The sequence below is a fragment of the Anomaloglossus baeobatrachus genome, assembly GCF_048569485.1.
Source record: "Anomaloglossus baeobatrachus isolate aAnoBae1 chromosome 11 unlocalized genomic scaffold, aAnoBae1.hap1 SUPER_11_unloc_1, whole genome shotgun sequence".
In the NCBI taxonomy this organism is placed as follows: domain Eukaryota; kingdom Metazoa; phylum Chordata; class Amphibia; order Anura; family Aromobatidae; genus Anomaloglossus; species Anomaloglossus baeobatrachus.
In genome coordinates, this window is record NW_027441825.1 from 254,496 (window position 1) to 264,604 (window position 10,109).

Below are 10,109 nucleotides of genomic sequence, written 5' to 3' on the forward strand. Positions count from 1 at the left end.
TCTCCAAAACTATAACAGATGCAAGCTTGTCCTGTTTGGTGGAGATGATATTTAATAAAATAAGTAGAAATCCACTAAAAGTTTTGTTTGGTTATCTTGCAATCCCGAGATAATCGTCTCCATGCTCCAAATCCATTTTAAAGCCATTTCAAAGGCATTTTGCGCATACATGAAATGAACACATTTTTCTCCAAAACTATAACACATGCAAGCTTGTCCTGTTTGGTGGAGATGATATTTAATAAAATAAGTAGAAATCCACTAAAAGTTTTGTTTGGTTATCTTGCAATCCCGAGATAATCGTCTCCATGCTCCAAATCCATTTTAAAGCCATTTTTAAGGCATTTCGCGCATACATGAAATGAACACATTTTTCTCCAAAACTATAACAGATGCAAGCTTGTCCTGTTTGGTGGAGATGATATTTAATAAAATAAGTAGAAATCCACTAAAAGTTTTGTTTGGTTATCTTGCAATCCCGAGATAATCGTCTCCATGCTCCAAATCCATTTTAAAGCCATTTTTAAGGCATTTCGCGCATACATGAAATGAACACATTTTTCTCCAAAACTATAAAAGATGCAAGCTTGTAGAAATCCACTAAAAGTTTTGTTTGGTTATCTTGCAATCCCGAGATAATCGTCTACATGCTCCAAATCCATTTTAAAGCCATTTTTAAGGCATTTCGCGCATACATGAAATGAACACATTTTTCTCCAAAACTATAACAGATGCAAGCTTGTCCTGTTTGGTGGAGATGATATTTAATAAAATAAGTAGAAATCCACTAAAAGTTTTGTTTGGTTATATTGCAATCCCGAGATAATCGTCTCCATGCTCCAAATCCATTTTAAAGCCATTTTTAAGACATTTCGTGCATACATGAAATTAACACATTTTTCTCCAAAACTATAACAGATGCAAGCTTGTCCTGTTTGGTGGAGATGATATTTAATAAAATAAGTAGAAATCCACTAAAAGTTTTGTTTGGTTATCTTGCAATCCCGAGATAATCGTCTCCATGCTCCAAGTCCATTTTAAAGCCATTTTTAAGGCATTTCGCGCATACATGAAATGAACACATTTTTCTCCAAAACTATAACAGATGCAAGCTTGTCCTGTTTGGTGGAGATGATATTTAATAAAATAAGTAGAAATCCACTAAAAGTTTTGTTTGGTTATCTTGCAATCCCGAGATAATCGTCTCCATGCTCCAAATCCATTTTAAAGCCATTTTTAAGGCATTTCGCGCATACATGAAATGAACACATTTTTCTCCAAAACTATAACAGATGCAAGCTTGTCCTGTTTGGTGGAGATGATATTTAATAAAATAAGTAGAAATCCACTAAAAGTTTTGTTTGGTTATCTTGCAATCCCGAGATAATCGTCTCCATGCTCCAAATCCATTTTAAAGCCATTTTTAAGGCATTTCGCGCATACATGAAATGAACACATTTTTCTCCAAAACTATAACAGATGCAAGCTTGTCCTGTTTGGTGGAGATGATATTTAATAAAATAAGTAGAAATCCACTAAAAGTTTTGTTTGGTTATCTTGCAATCCCGAGATAATCGTCTCCATGCTCCAAATCCATTTTAAAGCCATTTTTAAGGCATTTCGCGCATACATGAAATGAACACATTTTTCTCCAAAACTATAACAGATGCAAGCTTGTCCTGTTTGGTGGAGATAATATTTAATAAAATAAGTAGAAATCTACTAAAAGTTTCGTTTGTTTATATTGCCATCCTGAGATAATCGTCTCCATGCTCCAAATCCATTTTAAAGCCATTTCAAAGGCATTTTGCGCATACATGAAATGAACACATTTTTCTCCAAAACTATAACACATGCAAGCTTGTCCTGTTTGGTGGAGATGATATTTAATAAAATAAGTAGAAATCCACTAAAAGTTTTGTTTGGTTATCTTGCAATCCCGAGATAATCGTTTCCATGCTCCAAATCCATTTTAAAGCCATTTTTAAGGCATTTCGCGCATACATGAAATGAACACATTTTTCTCCAAAACTATAACAGATGCAAGCTTGTCCTGTTTGGTGGAGATGATATTTAATAAAATAAGTAGAAATCCACTAAAAGTTTTGTTTGGTTATCTTGCAATCCCGAGATAATCGTCTCCATGCTCCAAATCCATTTTAAAGCCATTTTTTAAGGCATTTCGCGCATACATGAAATGAACACATTTTTCTCCAAAACTATAACAGATGCAAGCTTGTCCTGTTTGGTGGAGATGATATTTAATAAAATAAGTAGAAATCCACTAAAAGTTTTGTTTGGTTATCTTGCAATCCCGAGATAATCGTCTCCATGCTCCAAATCCATTTTAAAGCCATTTTTAAGGCATTTCGCGCATACATGAAATGAACACATTTTTCTCCAAAACTATAACAGATGCAAGCTTGTCCTGTTTGGTGGAGATGATATTTAATAAAATAAGTAGAAATCCACTAAAAGTTTTGTTTGGTTATCTTGCAATCCCGAGATAATCGTCTCCATGCTCCAAATCCATTTTAAAGCCATTTTTAAGGCATTTCGCGCATACATGAAATGAACACATTTTTCTCCAAAACTATAACAGATGCAAGCTTGTCCTGTTTGGTGGAGATGATATTTAATAAAATAAGTAGAAATCCACTAAAAGTTTTGTTTGGTTATCTTGCAATCCCGAGATAATCGTCTCCATGCTCCAAATCCATTTTAAAGCCATTTTTAAGGCATTTCGCGCATACATGAAATGAACACATTTTTCTCCAAAACTATAACAGATGCAAGCTTGTCCTGTTTGGTGGAGATAATATTTAATAAAATAAGTAGAAATCTACTAAAAGTTTCGTTTGTTTATATTGCCATCCTGAGATAATCGTCTCCATGCTCCAAATCCATTTTAAAGCCATTTCAAAGGCATTTTGCGCATACATGAAATGAACACATTTTTCTCCAAAACTATAACACATGCAAGCTTGTCCTGTTTGGTGGAGATGATATTTAATAAAATAAGTAGAAATCCACTAAAAGTTTTGTTTGGTTATCTTGCAATCCCGAGATAATCGTCTCCATGCTCCAAATCCATTTTAAAGCCATTTTTAAGGCATTTCGCGCATACATGAAATGAACACATTTTTCTCCAAAACTATAACAGATGCAAGCTTGTCCTGTTTGGTGGAGATGATATTTAATAAAATAAGTAGAAATCCACTAAAAGTTTTGTTTGGTTATCTTGCAATCCCGAGATAATCGTCTCCATGCTCCAAATCCATTTTAAAGCCATTTTTTAAGGCATTTCGCGCATACATGAAATGAACACATTTTTCTCCAAAACTATAACAGATGCAAGCTTGTCCTGTTTGGTGGAGATGATATTTAATAAAATAAGTAGAAATCCACTAAAAGTTTTGTTTGGTTATCTTGCAATCCCGAGATAATCGTCTCCATGCTCCAAATCCATTTTAAAGCCATTTTTAAGGCATTTCGCGCATACATGAAATGAACACATTTTTCTCCAAAACTATAACAGATGCAAGCTTGTCCTGTTTGGTGGAGATGATATTTAATAAAATAAGTAGAAATCCACTAAAAGTTTTGTTTGGTTATCTTGCAATCCCGAGATAATCGTCTCCATGCTCCAAATCCATTTTAAAGCCATTTTTAAGGCATTTCGCGCATACATGAAATGAACACATTTTTCTCCAAAACTATAACAGATGCAAGCTTGTCCTGTTTGGTGGAGATGATATTTAATAAAATAAGTAGAAATCCACTAAAAGTTTTGTTTGGTTATATTGCAATCCCGAGATAATCGTCTCCATGCTCCAAATCCATTTTAAAGCCATTTTTAAGGCATTTCGCGCATACATGAAATGAACACATTTTTCTCCAAAACTATAACAGATGCAAGCTTGTCCTGTTTGGTGGAGATGATATTTAATAAAATAAGTAGAAATCCACTAAAAGTTTTGTTTGGTTATCTTGCAATCCCGAGATAATCGTCTCCATGCTCCAAATCCATTTTAAAGCCATTTTTAAGGCATTTCGCGCATACATGAAATGAACACATTTTTCTCCAAAACTATAACAGATGCAAGCTTGTCCTGTTTGGTGGAGATGATATTTAATAAAATAAGTAGAAATCCACTAAACGTTTTGTTTGGTTATCTTGCAATCCCGAGATAATCGTCTCCATGCTCCAAATCCATTTTAAAGCCATTTTTAAGGCATTTCGCGCATACATGAAATGAACACATTTTTCTCGAAAACTATAACAGATGCAAGCTTGTCCTGTTTGGTGGAGATGATATTTAATAAAATAAGTAGAAATCCACTAAAAGTTTTGTTTGGTTATCTTGCAATCCCGAGATAATCGTCTCCATGCTCCAAATCCATTTTAAAGCCATTTTTAAGGCATTTCGCGCATACATGAAATGAACACATTTTTCTCCAAAACTATAACAGATGCAAGCTTGTCCTGTTTGGTGGAGATGATATTTAATAAAATAAGTAGAAATCCACTAAAAGTTTTGTTTGGTTATCTTGCAATCCCGAGATAATCGTCTCCATGCTCCAAATCCATTTTAAAGCCATTTTTTAAGGCATTTCGCGCATACATGAAATGAACACATTTTTCTCCAAAACTATAACAGATGCAAGCTTGTCCTGTTTGGTGGAGATGATATTTAATAAAATAAGTAGAAATCCACTAAAAGTTTTGTTTGGTTATCTTGCAATCCCGAGATAATCGTCTCCATGCTCCAAATCCATTTTAAAGCCATTTTTAAGGCATTTCGCGCATACATGAAATGAACACATTTTTCTCCAAAACTATAACAGATGCAAGCTTGTCCTGTTTGGTGGAGATGATATTTAATAAAATAAGTAGAAATCCACTAAAAGTTTTGTTTGGTTATCTTGCAATCCCGAGATAATCGTCTCCATGCTCCAAATCCATTTTAAAGCCATTTTTAAGGCATTTCGCGCATACATGAAATGAACACATTTTTCTCCAAAACTATAACAGATGCAAGCTTGTCCTGTTTGGTGGAGATGATATTTAATAAAATAAGTAGAAATCCACTAAAAGTTTTGTTTGGTTATATTGCAATCCCGAGATAATCGTCTCCATGCTCCAAATCCATTTTAAAGCCATTTTTAAGGCATTTCGCGCATACATGAAATGAACACATTTTTCTCCAAAACTATAACAGATGCAAGCTTGTCCTGTTTGGTGGAGATGATATTTAATAAAATAAGTAGAAATCCACTAAAAGTTTTGTTTGGTTATCTTGCAATCCCGAGATAATCGTCTCCATGCTCCAAATCCATTTTAAAGCCATTTTTAAGGCATTTCGCGCATACATGAAATGAACACATTTTTCTCCAAAACTCTAACAGATGCAAGCTTGTCCTGTTTGGTGGAGATGATATTTAATAAAATAAGTAGAAATCCACTAAACGTTTTGTTTGGTTATCTTGCAATCCCGAGATAATCGTCTCCATGCTCCAAATCCATTTTAAAGCCATTTTTAAGGCATTTCGCGCATACATGAAATGAACACATTTTTCTCGAAAACTATAACAGATGCAAGCTTGTCCTGTTTGGTGGAGATGATATTTAATAAAATAAGTAGAAATCCACTAAAAGTTTTGTTTGGTTATCTTGCAATCCCGAGATAATCGTCTCCATGCTCCAAATCCATTTTAAAGCCATTTCAAAGGCATTTTGCGCATACATGAAATGAACACATTTTTCTCCAAAACTATAACACATGCAAGCTTGTCCTGTTTGGTGGAGATGATATTTAATAAAATAAGTAGAAATCCACTAAAAGTTTTGTTTGGTTATCTTGCAATCCCGAGATAATCGTCTCCATGCTCCAAATCCATTTTAAAGCCATTTTTAAGGCATTTCGCGCATACATGAAATGAACACATTTTTCTTTAAAACTATAACAGATGCAAGCTTGTCCTGTTTGGTGGAGATGATATTTAATAAAATAAGTAGAAATCCACTAAAAGTTTTGTTTGGTTATCTTGCAATCCCGAGATAATTGTCTCCATGCTCCAAATCCATTTTAAAGCCATTTTTAAGGCATTTCGCGCATACATGAAATGAACACATTTTTCTCCAAAACTATAACAGATGCAAGCTTGTCCTGTTTGGTGGAGATGATATTTAACCCCTTTAGGACGAAGCCAGTTTTGTACTTAATGACCAGGCCATTTTTTGCAATTCTGACCAGTGTCACTTTATGAGGTCATAACTCTGGAACGCTTCAACGGATCCCGGTGATTCTGACATTGTTTTTTCGTGACATATTGTACTTCATGATAGTTATAAATTTAGAACGATATTTTTTGCTTTTATTTGTGAAAAAATCGGAAATTTGATGAAAATTTTGAAAATTTTGCAATTTTCAAACTTTTAATTTTTATGCCCTTAACCCAGAGAGTTATGTCACACAAAACAGTTAATAAATAACATTTCCCACATGTCTACTTTACATTAGCGCAATTTCTGAAACAAAATGTTTTGGGGTTAGGAAGTTAGAAGGGGTCAAAGTTCATCAGCAATTTCCCATTTTTTCAACAAAATTCACAAAACCATTTTTTTAGGGACCACATCACATTTGAAGTGACTTTGAGAGGCCTAAGTGACAGAAAATACCTAAAAGTGACACCATTCTCAAAACAGCACGCCTCAAAGTACTCAAAACCACATCCAAGAAGTTTATTAACCCTTCAGGTGCTTCACAGGAACTAAAGCAAAGTGGAATGAAAAAAAGCAAAAAATAAAATTTTACCTAAAATGTTGCTCTACCCCAAATTTATTCACTTTTAGAAGAAATAACACAACAAAATGAACCCCAAAACTTGTTACCCACTTTCTTATGAACGCGCCAATACCCCACATGTGGTCAGAAACCTTTGTTTGGACAAATGGGAGGGCTCGGAACAGAAGGAGCAATATTTGAATTTTGGAAAGCAAATTTGGCTGAAATAGATTGCGGGCACCATGTTGCATTTACATGTCCGCCAAAGGTACCTAAACAGCAGAAACCCCTTACAAGTGACACCATTTTGGAAACTAGACCCCTTAAGGCTTCTATCTAGGGGTATAGTGAGCATTTTGGATACACAGGTACTTCACAGATTTTGATAACGTTACGTTGTCACATTGAAAATTTTCATTTTTTTCTCAAAAATGTTGCTTTAGCATCAATTTTTTCACTTTTTCAAGAGGTAATTCCAAAAATGTGACCCCAATGTTTGTTACCCACTTTTTTATGAGCGCGGTGATACCTCACTTGTGGTCTGAAACCTTTGTTTGGAGAAATGGGAGGGCTTGGAACGGAAGGAGCAATATTTGAATTTTGGAAAGGAAATTTGGCTGAAAAAGATTGCGGGCACCATGTCGCATTTGGAGGACCCCTAAGGTACGTAAACAGCAAAAAAACACCACAAGTGACCCCATATTGGAAACTAGGCCCCTCAAGGAATTTATCTTGATGTTTGGTGAGTACCCTGAACCCCCAGGTGCTTTACAGAAGTTTATAACGTTGAGCCATGAAAATAAAAAAATAAAATTTTACCACAAAATTGTTACTTCAACCAGGTAGCTTTTTTTTTCACAAGGGTAACAGGAAAAAAATCACCATGAAATTTATTGCGCAATTTCTCCTGAGTTTGTTGATATCTTGTATGTGGTGGAAATCAACTGTTTGGGCACACTACAGGGCTCAGAAGAGAAGGAGTGCAATTTGACTGCAAAATTGGCTGGAATCAATAGCGGACGCCATGTTGCATTAGGAGAACCCCTGAGGTGCCTAAGCAGTGGAGGTCCCCCACAAGTGACCCCATTCTGGAAATAAGACCCCTCAAGGCTTTAATCTAGGTGTATATTGAGCATTTTGAATACACGAATACTTCACAGAATTTGATAAGCTTAGGTTGCCATATTGAAATTTTCATTTTTTTCACAAAAATGTTGATTTAGCGACACATTTTTCACTTTTTCAAGAGGCAACAACAAAACGTGTACCCCACAGGTTGTTATCTAATTTCTTGTGAGCGCAGGGATACCACACATGTGGCCAAAAACCTTTGTTTGGATAAATGGGAGGGCTTGGAATGGAAGGAGCACCATTTGAATTTTGGAAAAGTTGAAGTAAATTGCGCGCACCATGTCACATTAGCAGGGCCCCTTGGGCACCTATACATCAGAAACCCCCCACAAGTGACCTCATTTTGGAAACTGGACCCCTCAAGGATTTTATTCAGGAGTATAGTAAACATTTTGAATCCACAGGTACTTCACAAAACTGTTGCTGTAGCAAAAAATTTCTCACTGTTAAGGGGGCTTTACACGCTGCGACATCGCTAATGCGGAGTCGTTAGGGTCACGGAATTGGTGACGCACATCCGGCCGCATTAGCGATGTTGCTGCGTGTGACACCGATGAGCGATTTTGCATCGTTGCAAAAACGTGCAAAATCGCTCATCGGTGACATGGGGGTCCATTCTCGATTATCGTTACTGCAGCAGTAACGATGTAGTTCGTCGCTCCTGCGGCAGCACACATCGCTATGTGTGACGCCGCAGGAACGAGGAAGCTCCCCTTACCTGCCTCCCGGCCGCTATGAGGAAGGAAGGAGGTGGGCGGGATGTTCCGGCCACTCATCTCCGCCCCTCCGCTTCTATTGGGCGGCCGCTCAGTGACGTCACTGTGACGCCACACGGACCGCCCCCTTAGAAAGGAGGCGGTTTGCCGGTCACAGCGACGTCGCCGGGCAGGTAAGTATGTGTGACGCATGTGCGCGATGTTGTGCGGCATGGGCAGCGATTGCCCGTGTCGCACAACAGATGGGGGCGGGTACCCACGCTAGCGATATCGGGACCGATATCGCAGCGTGTAAAGTAGCCTTTAGGCTATGTGGCCATGATCCAGCGACACGGCGTCTAGTACCCAGTGTCAGCCTCCTGCAGAAATGTGAGTGTTGTCCACGGGAGAACGCAGCTGCCCATGCCCACGATTTGGGTTCAGGCTGCTGTGGACTTTAGTTCTATTCTACCTGCAAAGAACACTCATCTCCGCAGCATAAATTGACATGCTGAGGCTCGGGAAGCTGCGCCACAGGTCGATTTATGCTGCGGAGAAAAGAAACACAGTGGGCACGGGATTTCTAAAAATCCTGCCACTGTGCTTCTACTGCACAACGCAGCGTTATGGACGCAGGGAAAACACTCTGCGCCCAAAATGTTGCAAACCCTGATTGTGGGCACACAGCGTAAAATGCTACAATGGATGAATGGATAGATGTCAAACATATATAACGTCCCACCCCCCTGCATATTCTAAGCTGGCGCCCTTTAGTGCCTTTCATGTGACACTAAAGGATGCCTAGCCTTGTATTTAGCCCAAAAAAAAAAAAAATAATTAAAATAAATGACGTGGGGTCCCCCCTATTTTTGATAGCCAGCTAGGGTAAAGCAGACAGCTGTAGCCTGCAAACCACAGCTGACAGCTTCACCTTGTCTGGTGATCAATTTGGAGGGCTCCCCAAGCTGTTTTTTTTTTTTAATTATTTATAAATAAATAATTAAAAAAAAAAAACAAACGTGGGGTCCCCCCAAATTAGATCACCAGCCAAGGTGAAGCTGACAGCTGGGGTCTGGTATTCTCAGGATGGGAAGAGCCACGGTTATTGGACTCTTCCCAGCCTAAAAATAGCAGGCCGCAGCTGCCCCAGAAGTGGCGCATCCATTAGATGCGCCAATTCTGGCGCTTCGCCCCAGCTCATCCCGCGCCCTGGTGCGTTGGCTAACGGGGTAATGAATGGGGTTGATACCAGGTGTGTAATGTCACCTGGCATCAAGCCCAGCAATTAGTCATGTCACGGCGTCTATCAGATACCCGACATAACTAATTGACAGTAATAAAAAAAAAATTGACAACAAAAAAAAATTTATTTGAAAAAACACTCCCCAAAACATTCCCTGATTGACCAATTTATTGAAAAGAAAAAAAAAAAATCCACAATAATCCATTTGGACGTCCACGTCGCCTCTGGACCTTCTAGAATATGGGGGACACG